This window comes from Globicephala melas, chromosome 8 (genome assembly GCF_963455315.2).
Source record: "Globicephala melas chromosome 8, mGloMel1.2, whole genome shotgun sequence".
In the NCBI taxonomy this organism is placed as follows: Eukaryota; Metazoa; Chordata; class Mammalia; order Artiodactyla; family Delphinidae; genus Globicephala; species Globicephala melas.
The window spans coordinates 13,334,936-13,350,357 of NC_083321.1; the positions used below are offsets into that span (position 1 = coordinate 13,334,936).

General features: G+C 42.0%; 1 protein-coding gene across 2 annotated transcripts in view; it reads left to right on the forward strand.

Moving 5' to 3' along the window:
* The first annotated feature begins 6,906 nt into the window (after window positions 1-6,906).
* CKAP5 (cytoskeleton associated protein 5) overlaps window positions 6,907-15,422 on the forward strand; it is a 106,866-nt gene continuing 98,350 nt past the window's right edge. For both annotated transcript variants that reach the window (XM_060303245.2, XM_030864525.3), the window contains exon 1: window positions 6,907-6,999. The gene's annotated coding sequence lies outside the window, so the exon portion shown is untranslated. The remainder of the gene's footprint in view (window positions 7,000-15,422) is intronic.

A 15,422-nucleotide genomic window follows, 5' to 3' on the forward strand; every position in this document is an offset into this window, starting at 1 on the left:
CCTTGCCTGGCTTGGAGTCATGACTAATAACTGCACCTGCTCTGTCTGGCAGAAACATGCTGTGGAAGACCTGCTTGCAAACATCACCTCTAAGTCCCTTGGGGATGTGAGGACACTGAAGAGCAATAAAGGGTGGGAGGTTCCTGGCTGGAGGTTCAGCTCATCTTGAAAAGACAGGTTAAGACCAGAGTTCATTGGCTTCTGAAATCCTTATTTCCTCTAGAGGAGGGTGGCTGATAGGTTTCATCTTGAGTGCCAACTCTGGTTGGTCATGGCTGCCTGAGGTTCTGTCCAGACCCAATGGGAAAAGTGTCATGATGGTTAGTGGCGTCTCCTTTGGCCACCAAAAGGAAGTGTCATGGCATGTATACCATGTATCTTCTATTTCTGTTCTAGGTCTACGAGGACTTCAGTGTCACAGAACTTGACTTTGCCTTTCAGTGATGGTCACTGGCAAGACTGTCTGATGTCTTGAAATAAAAGTACTGGGATGGGGACAAGAAGGGCTAATTCCAGTCCTAGATCTGCCTCTAGCTCTGTTTGATCTTAGTCATGTTTCACAGTTACTCTGAGAATGGGTCAATCAACACTAAGATTCCTTTTATTTTTAAAAAGCTGTCTACTCATAGCTCATCCACTACATCTCAAGCCTAGAACAAGGCATTGGGGATCTCTTTTCAGGTATCTGGACAAATAATACCTCTCAGTGAAGATTGGGAATCATGCAAGTCTTAATGCCAGTTATAGAATTTGATGTCAAGGGTCAATAGTTGATTTTCTAAGCCATAAACCATTTATAGAACATTGCTCCCATTCATTCATTCATTCATTCATCTGCTAGGGGCTGGACACTACCCAAGCATGACCAAGAAAGATTATCACAGAGCTTAGAGTCTACCAACAACCCCACCCCCCCCAAAAAAGAAAAAAAGCAAGAAGGATGGAATCCTTTTGAATGTAAGTGACAAGAGATCTGAGTATAAACTGCAGTGTATAATTCTTCCAACTTTGGTGAGGGATAGATGTGCTAGAACAAAAATAAGTGGAATAGCTCAAGGACAACCATCCACCATTCTTTTTTGGGAAAAAAAACCCCAAAAAACACAACAGAGAGAAAAAGAGGACATTTGAAGCAATGAAATCTAGCCTAATGCACAAGCCTGTATACCTGTAGGAAGTACCCCTTTCCAGAGCCTCAGAATAAGTGCCCTTTTCCATAGCCTCAAGCTATGAACAGTGACCACTAGAGCTGGGAACTCAGGAAGAACTTTTCAAATGGGAAGAAAAAATGAATGCATTGAACACACACCATTTGCTTGCAAAACTGCAAGTGTTTCTGGAAGAACAAAATTTGTTGAGTGTGTTTTGCTAAACTGTGACCATCCTGCTACTTCAGAAGGGGATGGGAGAGGACCTGATGGCCCAGGTCTTGATGAGAATTTGACCACTAGCAAATGAGAATTTTGTAACAGCGTCAAGGACTAGCACCCTGTTTTCAGGTTATGCTGGCTCTTAGTTTCCTAATCAGTAAAATGGAAAGGCTGAACCAGATGATTGCTAAGGTCATTTCTGGCCTGAGACTTCTATTTATGTTCCTTCCAGGAAATCTTGGGGCTGAAACAAGAGTTGAGAAGTCCCTGTCTGGTTTTTTGGATATAAAACCTAAAAATGATAAGTAGGGAGATTCTGAGTCAAATTCTAACAAACGGGGCATATTTTTGCAAACTAATTATGTTCAAAATATAGTCACTGCCTTTCTTTCTATATTATTTGAACTGTGCAAGCTAAAATGAAAAGATCTCTGTAGCCTGTAAAGAGGTCTCCATGGCATGAACTGAAGCTTTCACCAAACCTAGGCCTGAAGAAAACAAAGTCAGTGCTGCATAGGAAGCTGGAAAAAGCATCTACAAGAGCTAAGGGTGCATGATGTTCTAAGTGTAATGCACTGACACTCAAGGGCATCTTTAGTCATTTCTACTAATGGACATGAAAAAAGAAATGTGGTTGAGCCTTTTTTGTGGCTAAGAAACAGTCTATGTCTTTTCTTCGTATTTGAAGATGACTCAACTGATCCGGTTAATAGGATGTGTGTTTGGGGAATGATTCAGGCAGCCTTTGTTTTGAAACATTCCCTCACTTGCCCATTATTTTCTCTCCAGATCATTCTTCCATTAACCAGCTGACAGAGGCTAAGCAGAGCTCAGCACAGGGAACAGAGTTTTATTTCCAGTCAAGGCTCCACCTCACAACTTTGGATTCCTTCACCAGGTGCCTTTAAAACAGATCCAGACAGCCTAATTAAGGGTCTGAGTTTAAATCCAAGGCTGAGGTTAGCCCCAGGCTATACAATTTGCTTATTTCATTTTACAAGACACAAAGAGCCAAGAACTCTCACTTATCCTGCCCTTCTCAGTGGTTTTTCCTCCAGCCCCTAAAAGCCTGTTGACAGCTTGCTAACGAGGTTCCTATCTTTCCCTCCTGCCTACTTCCTTTTTGGTGGAGCTGATCCTTCTGTGGTCGAAGTTCTTGGGCAGCCTACATTTTGGGGCCTATGGGAAAAATGGGCTATGAGAAAAGAGAAAAAAAAGCTATCCATTCCTTCAATCAACTGGCACCTTTAAATGCAACCAAGTGCAAGATGGGATAGGCTTTGCAGTCTTGGAGGCCAGTCAAGGCACTGAACCCATAGACACTTGACGTCTGTGTTAATGTCACCACTGCTGTCTCCAGGGAATAATGCAGGGGGTACCTGGACTGAAAGTTGAAGTTAATCATTGAAGCTGCTCCTTTTAGGCTGGAAGTATGGATCCATGTCCCATGCTAGGGATGTTTCCACCAAAATGTAGCTGGTGATTATGATGGAATGAGCACTGTCCCAACACTAGTAGACTTCTCAGAAAGGCTCAGCACAGTTACTCAGCAGCCACAACGTTTGGCATTTGTTTCCTACTTGCAGTTGCAATAATATAGAGTTCACTTAGATATCTAATGCCCACAAGGGTTTCACTGTCCTATTATTAACCTCCATATGTGGAACTGAGAGACCCCAGGAATAAAGTAGGTACACATAACTCTAATAAATACATAGATAAATGCCATTTGACGATAATCCTAGACTGGCCAAACATGTATTGAGCATCTACTATGGGCAAGGTACTGTATTAGGTTTCTACAAGGCTCTACAGAATCTGCCATTCCCTTCTCTCCATTATCAGACCTCAGCTCCTACTACCTTCCTGCTGCCAACTACTCTGCTCCAGCTATACTGGCCACCCTGTTTCTCAAACCTGCCAGATATGCTCCCAACTTAGGGTCTTTGCGTAGCTGTTCCCTATGGCTGGCACTTTCTTCCTCTAGATATACTCACAGTGAACTGCTTTGCCTTACTCAAGTTTTTGCTCAAATGTGATCTCAGTGAAACTCTGACCACCCTTTATAAAATTACAGTCCTTCCAGCTCCACTTCCCAATCCCTTTTACCTTGTTTTATTCTTTTCTATTTTCCCATTGCACATATTGTCTAATAATATACCATATGATTTTTTGTTTGTTTCCTCACTATAATGTGAGCACCAAGAGAAGAAGGATTTTTTGAGAGGAGGGGGTCTATTTTGTTCACTGATAATCCCAAATGCCTAGAACAGTCCCTGCACATACTAGATGCTCAATAAATATTTGTTGACTGAATGAATACATTAATGGAAGCAGACATCTAATGCCCACCTTCTAGTGGGGCTGCACTTAAACCATATAAGACAAAAAGGGATTTTGCCATCTTGTTCTAAAACTCTCCAGGGTCTAGACTCTGCACGTTACTTAATGATCAGAGTCCAGGTTACCATCCCTCTCTACTTAAATGTAATCTTCAGTTTATTTCTGGTAATATTTATTTATTTATTTTTATTTTTATTTTTTTTTGCGGTACACGGGCCTCTCACCGCCGCGGCCCCTCCCGCCGCCAAGCACAGGCTCCGGACGCGCAGGCCCAGCGGCCCCGCGGCACGTGGTACCCTCCCGGACCGGGGCACGAACCCGTGTCCCCCGCATCAGCAGGCGGACTCCCAACCACTGCGCCACCAGGGAAGCCCTCCGGTAATATTTAAATAAAGTAAACATGCCAATGATCAATGACTGAAGAAGACTATTTCTATATATTTCTAGCCTGTTTCTCAAAAGTTATTGTGGACTTCCCTGGTGGTGCAGTAGTTAAGAATCCATCTGCCAATACAGGGGACACAGGTTCAAGCCCTGGTCTGGGAAGATCCCACATGCCGCGGAGCAACTAAGCCTGTGCACCACGACTACTGAGCCTGCACTCTAGAGCCTGCGAGCCACAACTACCGAGCCCGCGTGCCTCAGATACTGAAGCCCGCACGCCTGGAGCCTGTGCTCTGCAACAAGAGAAGCCACCGCAATGAGAAGCCCGCGCACTGCAACGAAGAGTAGCCCCCACTCACCACAACTAGAGAAAGCCCACGCGCAGCAACGAAGACCCAACACAGCCAAAAATAAATAAACTAAATTAATTTTAAAAAAAGGTTATCGTGAGCTTTTTGCTTCAATTGGCTCCTCTCTCCTACCTCCACCTGTGAATCTGTCCTCATCTCTTATCTTTTTACTCTCTCCACTCTGTGGTCTCATCCACAATTTCATCTTTTCACTTTATGAAGGTGATTTCCAAATTTATATCACTTGAGTCCTAACCTCTTTTCACAGCTCTCACTCTGTATTTCCTGGGCCTACTTACATGATTCCATTTGCATGTCTCATTGGTATGTAAAAGTAAACAGGTCTGAAACCAAATACCTTGTCCTCCCTTTGAGACTGGCTTCTCCTGACTTTCTACTTCCATTTGGTCAATCAATGCCTCCCAGTCCCTAGGCTCAAATCCTGGCACACTCTGACTCATCTCCCTAAATGGGCCCCACCCTCACCTTTATACCTAAGCTAGTCTGTTGCCAAATCCTTCCCTCTTTCTTGAATCTGTTCTCATCATTTCCACCGCTCATATCACACTCCTAACTTTGCTCTCAACTCTAACCCATTTTAGAATTAGACAATCAAGCTAGTTTTCCTAAAGTGCAATCCTGATTTTGTCACTCCCTTGCTCAGAAACCTTCAATAGCTCCCCACTGCCTACTTTAATAAAGTACAAATTCCTTACCCTAGTATTCAAGACCCTCCAAAAATGGTTCCTAACTTTCTCTGTTAATCTGTGTCCCACTACTTCCTAACATGAACCCTGTTCTAAAATCAACCCACATGTTCAACTCCCAACATACTATGTACTTTCTTGTCTCTGTGCCTTTGCCTGTACTTTTCCAAATACTAGACATTCTCCCTGCTCCTTCTATTAAAAAAAATTTGTTTTAATATGTCAGTGGTAAAAAATTCATTTCCCTCCCTGGCAAGTCCCATCCCTATTAAGTTTTTTGAAATTCCAGTAATGTTCTAACCATTTTCAGGCATGCACACAAATATACATACATTTATAACCATATATAATAAAATCATTCCATATATGTATGCTTTTCTGCAATTTGCCTTCTTTTCAGTGAAAGTTGGTGCCTTTTTCTAACCAGCATGTATAGATTAACCACATTCTTTTTAACAGTTGCACAGTGTTCTATTGAATGGATTATACCATAATTTATATAATAAGTTCCCTATAGATGAACATATAAATTTCAGGGTTTGTTGTTGTTGTTGTTTGTTTGTTTTCTAAATCAGTGCTGCAGTGAATGTCTTTGTACATTTTTCTTTCCATACATGCATAGGTCTGTATGACAAATTCCCATCAGTAGCATTACTTGGCCAGAGATTATGTACATTTTACATTTTAATAACTGCTAAATTGGCCTCCTAAAAGTTTGTATCAATTATACTTTTACCAAGAAGTGAGTTTGGGTGTGTATTTCTCTAACTCTTGGCTAACCAAAAGTTGTTAAACTGTTTCATCTTTGCCAGTTTGATGGATTAAAAAAAAATTGTTTTATTACTTTCACCCATCCCCTCTCCATTTCTTAGTCTCTTGGCTACATATGATTTAAATCCCAGATTAAAAATCCATCCCCCTAAAAAAAAAAAAATCCCCTTCCCAGATCCTCCTCCATCTAATTTCTCCCTTCAGTTAAACATCTACAGCTTTTCGTTTATATTGTTCTCATATTGCTTTGAATTTTAGTGACTAGTCTATATGTTTTATTCTTCTGACCACCGTAGTTTGCAGATTCCTTGGAAATTAGGACCAATGTTTCATAGAAACATTGGATGTAGAGCTAAACAAGAATTTTCGGACCAAATTAACCAAGCCCCTCATTTTTATAAACAACAAGATTTATCAAGCCTTTGAAGAATGCATTACTGTTCAAAGCCCATTCCTAGAAATTCAATTAGTTATATTAAATCCTCACACTAAGTTTATAAGGGAAACATCATTATCCCGTCTTACAGATGAGGAAACTAAGCTCCAGATTATTTACTAAGAAGAGTGCTTTACTCAGAGCAGGTCTAAGACCAGAATCCAGCGTCCCGGCTCCATTCACCCTCCTTCCACTATAATCCAGCAGCCTCTCTGGTTTTCCTCACGCACTTAGCTGCGCAATCAATATTTGGTGAATGAAATGACTCATAAAAAATTGCCAAGTGTTGACAGTAGTTTAAATATCTGTAATTAAATAAAGCAAACCTGCTGACAGCCGGAGATGCCCAACTCTCCACAGACCTTTCGCGCTTCTTTTCGGGGTTTTCTGCATCTTTCGCTCCGGCGACCCTCTCCCCACCGGACCAAGCAGCGCCGGGCTCCAAGGGAAACACGGCTGCGCGTGGCCCCTTTAAGGCTGAGGGCGGCGCGTGCCCATAGTTCTTTCAAATGGACCAATAAGAAGGGCGATGGGCGGTCCGCCGAGGACCAATAAACAACGAGGACACTGCGGGGTGTGCGGCGGCCCAAGCGGTTTCAAACGGCTTAGAGCAGACCCTCGGTTCTGACCCAGCGGAGGTGAGTGGCCCACCCGCCTAGGCCCTTGAGTTCACGAGTCGCACGCGCGTAGCGGCCCTGAACCCCGGGCGGGGAGCCTCCGCGGACGCGCGCCTCCCTCGCCCCACGAACCCGGCGGGTCTGAGGCGGCGAAGCGGGGCGGAGGCCGTGGGACTCGCGGCTGGGAGGGCGAGGGGCGTGGGCGCTTGTGTGAGGCGGAGGCCGGGGCTGGGATCTGGGTGACCAGAGCGTGCCGCGACGGGGTTCGGGCGGTAGCGTCCTGGGGACGCGTGCGGCGCAGGGCCGTGCCTGGCGGCTCAGGGTGTTTGGGTACTGGGGCGGGGGCCTGCGAGCCGGCCCGGCTACGGCGCCCCTCGCGTAATTGTCAAATGAATGAATGAGTAAGAGCCTCCGAGGGCTGTGGTGGTCGTGAAGGGCCTGGTCGCCTCAGAGCGTGACAAGGACAGTGGTACCGGGGCCTGCCCGCGCACCTGGCTCCCCACCGGCTTGCTGCGATTTAAACGATTCGGATCATACCGCTCCGCCCTTCCGCCTGGTTTTCTCTCTCAGAAGGTGTCAGTAGAGTTAAGGTATCTTTCCAGCTCTGAAGATTTGGGGGACCAATACAATAGCCAGCAGTGTAGGTGAAGCAGGCCTTGCTACTTTAGGGTGAGGGCTTGGTAAACTAGATTCTTGCTTTTTAGCTCTTACCACTCCGGCGGTTGAGATAGCTACCCTGCAATGGTGGTAATTGTCGGGCTGGATTTAAATGCATGCGTTTTGTTTCTGGGAGAGAAAACGGTGAAAGTCGTGTTGCCAGAGTGGCTGCTGTGTGTTAGAAAATATATTCGTGTTGATGAATCTTAACAATGAGTTTTTCATTCAGCATCAATAGAGGATGAAGAGGTTTTTGCAGAACTTGCCCCAAATTTATGCATGGCTCCAGTTTAATTCTTAGGGGAATCAAGGCTTCAAATCGTGGCCCAGAAATGCTCCCTTATTTTATGCATAATTATAGTAATTGAAAACTCATTTTGAGAGAGGTGAACTCCTCCTATCTCCATTTTTATCACCCTGAAAAGTCCTTCTTTGACCTAAAGAGCTGATAAATTAAGCTAACAATCTTTTGAAACTTTTAAGAAATCATAAAAGATTTGGACTTAAGTGACTGGATAAAATGTAATGTTGTTTTTATAAAATGATATAGAGAAAGGTGAAATCAATATATTTTGCCAGCATAAATTAAACCTAGTTGGTAAACTCATGAGAAAAAAATTTTACACAAGTTTTTAGAGTTTGTTCACTCAGGCAATGGCAAGCAAAGATACTCCTTAACAATATACTATATAACGTGTTACTTTAAAAATTTTAACAGACAGCTTAATTTTAGCAGCAGAGTTTTAACTGCAATAAATTTGAGTACATTAGTATTTTGAACACTGTCCTAGGTTTTGGGGAGGCAATTAAAAATAATAAACATTTAACAGTGTCTTAGGTTATTGTTAAAAATCTTGATGAGGAACGAAAACTTTTCTTCATATTGGAGCAAAGCCATACTCTTTTATGCTCCTTTGACTTAATAGAGTCTCATTCATTCATTCAACAAATATTGAGATTGATGCCTACCGTGTGTTAAACATTGTTCTAGATTCTGGGAATACACTAGTGAACCAGAAAAAGACAAAGCCCCTGACCTAAGGGAGTTTGACAGTTTTATCTCTCAAACAATTTGCTGTAGCAAATTGTAGTTTCTATATAATCCCTCTGGCTAGCTCTAGTCCTTGAACAAAATAAATGCTCAAATACTTTTACCAGCATTAGTTAACATTTATTGAATATTCACTAGGTGCCACGTTTTATCTTCTTTTATTCTCACAACTTTTTACAGATGAGGAAACTGAGTCTTAGAAAGGTTACTCAGCTTGCTCAAAATCATACAACTGATAGAACCTCAGTTTGAACCCAAATTAGTGTGTCTTCAGGGCCTTTGCTCGTAACCTCTGGTTGTTTTATGTGAAGTAATGAGATCTGTTAGGGAGAATTCAGGATCATTTTCTGGGTAGAATCTCCCCTCACCCCCTCCTTTTTTAAACTTCTGTCACAGACATAATGAAATATGAACCATAGGCATGGTGGGTTTTAGAGGGAAGGTGGAGCAGTTCAAAATACAGTATTTACCATATGGGAGATGGACAGCTGTGACAGTGGGAGGGGGACTAAGTGGGGGCATAAAATTGAGATCTGGATCTCATTATGATTGATGGATTCCTGGTGATCAATGTTGGAGAGGTTTGAGATTTTTTTTTAATTTTAATTAATTTTAAATGCATATTACCTGTAGAGTTCAGAATATGTTACTTAGCTTTTTTCCGTCAGGGCAGTTGCCTTGACTGCTTGTTTATCTCAAACACATTAAACTTATTCTTTTTTTAAATTAATTAATTTTATTTATTTTTGGCTGTGTTAGGTCTTCGTTGCTGCGCGTGGGCTTTCTCTATTTGTGGTGAACGGGGGGCTACTCTTCGTTGCGGTGTGCGGGCTTCTCATGGCGGTGGCTTCTCTCGTTGTGGAGTACCGGCTCTAGGCATGCAGGCTTCAGTAGTTGTGGCACGTGGGCTCAGTAGTTGTGGCTTGCAGGCTCAGTAGTTGTGGTGCACAGGCTTAGTTGCTCCGTAGCATGTGGGATCTTCCCGGAGTAGGGCTCGAAGCTGTGTACTGTGCATTGGCAGGCAGACTCCCAACCACTGCGCCACCAGGGAAGTCCTAAACTTAATTTCGTTTTGGCCTTTGTGTTTGTTCTCTCTGCCTGGGACTTCCCACCTGCTCTACCCCTACCTCAAGCCTGTCTTTGTATATAGGCTTCACTCAGTTTGCAACTCAAAGGTCATCTCCTTAAAGAGGCGTTTTCTAAGCTCCAATTAGAGTAGCCCTCTTGGTCATGTTTACCTCACTTTCTTTTTTTTTTTTTTTTTAAACTTCATAGCGTTTATTGCTATATGATAGGCCATTTATTGTTTGCTTGTATATTGTCTGATTTCCTCACAGAAATGAAAGCAGAGCAGGGGAGCATAGGTTTTTGGGGGGTTTTTTTTCATCTGTGAGGTTACCTCAATGACTCAAGCAGTGCTTGGGTCAAATAAGGTGGTCAGAAAATATTTGCTGAACAAAGTTGGCCAAAACTGGCATAGTTTTCTCCATGTAATGAAGTGATAAAGACAATATATAACTAACCAGTTGGCTGTGTTACAGTGTCTTTGGATGTGAGCAATATCTTAGCAGATTAATTTGGAAAGTCTTCAACTAAGAATCATGGAAAAACGATAGCTTTTTGTTTGTGTTGACTGGCAGAGAAGGCAGATCTGGCTTCCTCCTCCCACTTTTTTCCCCCCTATTTTTAAAAACTTTCAAATCTGTAGAAGTTTTTAGGGGTACTGGTCAGGTATAGTGGAATGTTCCTGTATTGGAATTTATCTGATGTTTTTCTCATGATTAGACTGGGGTTATGAGTTTTCGGGTGGAAGATCACAGAGAGAATGCCATATTCATCACATCAACATGATTTGTGACTGTTGATATTGATTTGATCACATGGCTGAAGTAGTGTTTGTCAGGTTTCTTTACTCTTTTCATACTGTGCTCTTTGGAAGGAAGTAATTATGTACAGCTCACTTACGGAGAGAGGAGTTGTGCTCCCTGTACTTGGGGTGGAATATCTACATAATTTATTTGAATTTCTTCTGCATGGGACATTTGTCTCTCTCTCCCCATTTATTAATTTAATTAGTCAAACATTTATATCAGTATGAACTGAAGGATATATTATACTTTGAGTTATAGTCCAGTACTACTTTATTTTGTTGCTGAAATTGTTACACCTTTATCCATTGAGAGTTCTTTCTGTTGACTCCCGTGCCCCTTTAACATTCCCACATCTGTGTGCGTGTGTGTGTGTGTGTGTGTGTGTGCGCGCGTGCTGTTTTTATTTAGTTATATTTGAGCACTTCCCTACTTTCTGGCACTATAAGGTGCTCTAGGCTCATCTTGTATATTTTGTGTCACAGTTCTAGAATTAGCCATTTCTCCAAGAAGCCCTGGCACCTTTTACTGGAGAATGGTAATAAAAACCAAGATCTGGGCAGTAAGTGTTCTCATTGCTACTGGGGTGTCATTTTTTGGGGGCCCTCTCAGCTAACAGAACAAAGAAATATAGATGTATGTGCTAACTGGTGTATATAGACATATCTATAGATATTTCTATATGTCACCATCTGTATCTATGTTAAGTTAAATATGAGTTCTTACTGATATCTCCAAGTCTAATCCATTACCATACAGATCATTCTAGCCTCCTCCCCCTTGTTGATCTGAATTTCCACTTCAACAGTGAGAAACTTGGCTTCCATCATCCATTTACTTAATTGTTCAGTTCCAGTATGCATGTATAGCAATATCTGAATCGTTAATTCACACTCCCATAGGAAACTTTATTAACTAGAAGTACAGTGCTTATATGCAGTTCCTTTTGCCTTTAGTTTTCAGACTCCATTCATTTCTGAAGTTACCTAGGTCAGTTCTTTTTCCCCACCCACTTCAGTGAGGTGGTTTCACACATTTGTAAGATAGTTAGATTCTCTTGTCACAAGTCTGCATTCTTTTATGGGATCCCCAGTCTCCTAAATGACTTTTTTAAATTAGCATGCATTAAAGTTTACTCTTTATGTTGTAAACTTCTGTAGGTTTTGACATTCATAATGTTATTTATCCACCATTACAGTATCGTAAAGAATAGTTTCACTGCCCTAAAAATCTCCTGTAATTCACCTATTCATTCTTTTCTCCCTTGCCCACCCCCTTGCAACCACTGATCTTTTTACTGTCTCTATAGTTTTTTCCTCATCCAGAATGTAATATAATTGGATCATACACTATGTACCCTTTTCAGACTGGCTTCTTTCACTTAGGAGTATCTATGTAAGGTTCTTCCATGTCTTTTCTTGGCTTGATAGCTCATTTCTTTTTTATTGCTGAATAAGATTTCATTGTATGGATGTACCACAGTTTGTTTATCCATTCACCTAATTGAAGGATATGTAGGTCATTTCTAGTTTTTGACAATTACGAACAAAGCTGCTATAAACATTTTTGTGTGTGTGGACATAAATTTTTAGTTCTACTGGGTAAATACCTACAAGTGTGATTGCTGGATCATGTGGTGAGACAATGTTCAGCTTTGTAAGGAACTGCCAAACTCTCTTCAAAAGTGGCTGTACCATTTTGTATTTCCACCAGCAGTGAATGAGGGTTCTTTTTGCTTCACATCTTGTCAGCATTTAGTTTCATCAGTTTTTTTTGGATTTTAGCCATTCTAGTAGGTGTGAGGTATCCCACTTTTCGTTTTTTTTAAGAGAGATTTCCTGAATCTTTTTCAGAAATCTGACTTTTTTTCAGCTAGGTTATTTAGAAAGCTTCTGAGACTTAGGGTTTTTTTTTTTTTTAAAGAATTTATTTATTATTTATTTTTGGCTGTGTTGGGTCTTCATTGCTACACGCGGGCTTTCTCTAGTGGCGGCGAGCGGGGGCTCCTCTTCGTTGCAGTGCGCAGGCTTCTCATCGCCGTGGATTCTCTTGTCGCGTAGCACAGGCTCTAGGCACGCGGGCTTTAGTAGTTGTGGCATGCGGGCTCAGTAGTTGTGGCTCATGGGCTCTAGAGTGCTGGCTCAGTAGTTGTGGTGCACGGGCTTAGTTGCTCTGTGGCATGTGAGATCTTCCCAGACCAGGGCTCGAACCCGTGTCCCCTGCATTGGCAGGCAGATTCTTAACCACTGTGCCACCAGGGAAGCCCTCCCACTTTTTTTAAATTTTGTTTTTCAAGGCATGACTTTTTTGAAGATAAATAATAGGGGTTTGTTTTTTTTTTGAGAGGAAACTTAAAAAATAACCTTTTTATTTTGTAATAATTTTCAATTTACAGAAAAGTTGCAAAGATATAGAATTCTATATACCTCTCACCCAGTGTCCTCTGTTGTTAACATCTTACATGATACATTTGTCAAAATGAAGAAACCAACATTGATGCATTAGTTTTAACTGAACTCCAGATTTTGTTGGGATAGCTGTAGTTTTCTATTTATATCACCTTTCTGTTTCAGGATCCAGTCCAGGGTAACCTGTTGCCTTTACTTGTCATCCCTCTGAGTCTCCTCTGGTCTTTGACAGTTTCTCAGTCTTTCCTTGTCTTCATGGTCTTGACAATTTTGAGTACTAGTCAGTTATTTTCTGGAATGTTCTTCCTTAGGGTGTGTCTGATTTTTTTTCATTATTAGACAAGGGTTATGTGTTTTTGGAAAGAATGTTACAGAATACTATCATTTCCTATCAGGAAATATGCGATATCCACATGACATCACTGATGATGTTAACCTTGAACACTTGGTTATGGTAGTGTTTGCCAGGTTAAGTAGTAGTACTTTTCCCTTTCTATACTTCTTCTTTTTTTTTTTAAGTTTTGTTGTTGTTGTTTACTTATTTATTTTTGGTCACACCATGCAGCATGCAGGATCTTAGTTCCCCAACCAGGAATCAAACCTGTGCCCCCTTCAATGGAAGCACAGAGTCTTAACCGCTGGACCACCAGGGAAGTCCCTATGCCTGTTCTTTGGAGGTGAGTGACTGAGTCTAGCCCATCCTCAAAGTGGGTGGGGGGCTTAAATTCTACTTCCTGAAAGGAAGAGTATCTACATAGATTATTTGGAAATTTGTAATGAAGATTTGTCTGTTCTCTCCCATTTATTTTTCTGTTTAACCATTTATCTATATCAGTATGAATATCTGTTTTAAAAACTGATTCTTTGTTATTTATTTTTGCTCAAATTGTTGCAGCTTTCAGGTTGGCTCCTCCTGTGTTCCTTTGACATGCTCCTATCCTTTTTTTCTTTTTGAGCATTTCCTTTCTGTACAACAAGATGCTCCAGACCCATCTTATATTTTCCCTGTCCCAGCCCTAGAATCAGCTGTGGTTCCTATTATGGGACAGTGGTATTTAGAAGCCGAGATCTGGATATTAGGTGTGCTTATTGCTAGGGTGTCATTGTTCGTAGACCCTCTCAGGAAACAGAGGTAGGTATGTATGTATACTAAGTCATTTATATGCATATACATACAGTTGTTTTATATATTTCCATCTGTATTTACATTAAGCTAAACATGAATTCATACAGGTCTCACCAACTTTCAGAGGAAACTTATGTCCCAAACACATGTCCTCTTTGTGGTATGCTTTTTACTGAGGTCTAACTTCTCTCCCAATAACTCTTTTTGTTTAATTTTTAATAAATTTATTTATTTTTGGCTGCGTTGGATCTTTATTGCTGCGTGTGGGCTTTCTCTAGTTGCAGCAAGCAGGGGCTACTCTTCGTTGCGGTGTGTGGGCTTCTCACTGCGGTGGCTTCTCTTGTTGTGGAGCACGGGCTCTAGGCATACGGGCTTCAGTAGTTGTGGCTCGCGGGCTCTAGAGCGCAGACTTAGTAGTTGTGGCACACGGGCTCAGTTGCTCCGCAGCATGTGGGGTCTTCCTGGATCAGGGCTTGAACCCGTGTCCCCTTCACTGGCAGGCGGATTCTTAACCACTGCGCCACCAGTGAAGTCCCCCATAACTCTTTTTAAGTACCACAGAAAACATTGTTTTCCCTTACTTGGTAACAGCAATTGTTTATTCCTAGAATATGATCTTTGTTCAGAGATGCATTCAAAGTAAATTCTGACTCAGTTGGAATGGCCAGACATTTTTGGCATAGATACGATGTCAGATATGCCTTGGTGACCTCCTGTCTCTTCAGACATAATTTTTATTATTTTATGAAGAGATTAGAAACTTAATTCTTTGATATCTTGATTATATTTCTTAGAGGTTATTTTTAAATTTTTTTAAAATAAATTTATTTATTTATTTATTTTCGGCTGCACTGGGTCTTCGTTGCTGCACGCAGGTTTTCTCTAGTTGCGGCAAGCGGGGGCTCCTCCTTGCGGTACGCGGGCTTCTCATTGTGATGGCTTCTCTTGTCGCAGAGCATGGGCTCTAGGTGCATGGGCTTCAGTAGTTGTGACACACGGGCTCAGTAGTTGTGGCTCGCGGGCTCTAGAGCTCAGGCTCAATAGTTGTGGCACACAGGCTTAATTGCTCTGTGGCATGTGGGGGTCTTCCCGGACCAGGGATTGAACCCGTGTCCCCTGCATTGGCTCACGGGCCCAGCCGCTCCGCGGCATGTGGGATCTTCCCGGACCAGGGCACGAACCCACCTCCCCTGCATCAGCAGGCGGACTCTCAACCACTGCGCCACCAGGGAAGCCCCTGGCAGGCAATTCTTAACCACTGTGCCACCAGGGAAGTCCCTTAGAGGTTATTAATTAAAGCGACTTAAACTCTTTCTATAAAGATGAGAAAAAAG